Genomic DNA, 1388 nt, shown 5'->3' with positions numbered 1-1388 from the left:
GGTGTTGCACACATCATTGAATGAACCTGTCGTTCCTTGCTCTCTTCACATGCAGGACTAAAAACATTAGTTGGCATCAGTGTACCTTTCCATTAATTACATGGACATCAGTGGGCATGATGGGCACACAAACACATGGGGCTTTGAACCTACATTGATCATGACCCAGAGGTTCAAATATTAACACGAACAGGAATAACTAGCAAACCCTTCATTGGAACGAAGTCATCAGGAATAAAAGGTAAAATGATGGATTCATGTTTGAGGTCACCCAAGGGAGGCAACGCTGGACAAACTCACTAATTAGGTTTCGTTTACACAAACAGGTCACACTCGGATAGCTATCCCCATCAATGGCACAGCACGTAAACTACATGCTCAGTATTCACGAGGGGTACTCTCCAAACAAATCCGTGATCTCTTCCGGAAGTCTCATGAACGGCACCATCCATATAAAATCATCAAAAACAAGGGGTGGGGAAGAAGGTGGACGATGAATGAAGAGCAGAGAATCGAGTGAAGGAAGGGAACATGGGATGAAAGGAAGGGTAGAGTTATGAAAGGAGAAGAACATGCAAATCCTCCTCCAAATCCAAAACCATGATCTTTTCTACACCTGTTAACCCCCCACCCCCCTCCCCCTCAAACCCCAAGCTCACCTCTTTGCAAGTTTATAGTCTTGCCTTCCGAAGAGTAATTGCTTCTCTATCCATCTTGCCTACCCTTAATGTCCTCTCCTACCTGTTCCACGGTACGAATGTACGATATTCAAGGAATGCCCAAGCAAATCACAGCAACCATCACGACAACTGACGAGCTTCTCGGTCACATCGAGCGCATTTGGCTTCACAACAGCTCCACCGAAGTGGCAACATCAAAGAAAGAACGATCTATGGGAACAAGTGTTGTTTGTGCGCCCTCACCCTAACACCCGGAGCATTGTTGGGAAAAGGAAAAAATGTCGACCTTTGAAGGTCGCCTTGCAAGGCATGGCTTGGACAACGACCCAAAACATGTGAAACCATGGAAGGGGTAACGAGATATTTCGGGGTCTTTGATTTGATCTCGATGTGGGGTCCCTTAGAGCAAGGAGGGTACCTTTCAACATGCCGAGGAACTCTTATAATGGGGGAAACAGATCAGGAGATAGATTATACTGATGGGGGAGATAAAGAGATTCTCTAAAATGTTTAAAGTAAAAGCAAACAAGTAATTTAATTTAAAACCTTCTGAGTTCTGCCTTTAAGAGACTTATAAACATCCTACGGGTGCAGGAGGGGTCGTGTGGATGTGCAGGCATACCATGCGGACGGTCGGGTGTTAACATTATTATTATTAATTATTATTATTATTCGTTAACGTCCACAATTAGACCCATGTTACAAGGA

The 1388-nt window shown here is 44.3% G+C and overlaps 1 protein-coding gene across 1 annotated transcript in view; it reads right to left on the bottom strand.

Moving 5' to 3' along the window:
* Positions 1-894, bottom strand: part of VIT (vitrin) — a 107871-nt gene extending 106977 nt beyond the window's left edge. The window contains exon 1 of the mRNA XM_085888847.1: positions 660-894. The gene's annotated coding sequence lies outside the window, so the exon portion shown is untranslated. The remainder of the gene's footprint in view (positions 1-659) is intronic.
* Positions 895-1388: the final 494 nt, after the last annotated feature.

This window comes from Eptatretus burgeri, chromosome 7, assembly GCF_056783735.1.
Source record: "Eptatretus burgeri isolate ZD-2024b chromosome 7, Ebu_testis_v1, whole genome shotgun sequence".
NCBI lineage: Eukaryota > Metazoa > Chordata > Myxini > Myxiniformes > Myxinidae > Eptatretus > Eptatretus burgeri.
The sequence above is the reverse complement of the archived record's forward strand: the minus strand, read 5'-3'. Positions and strand labels throughout refer to the sequence as shown.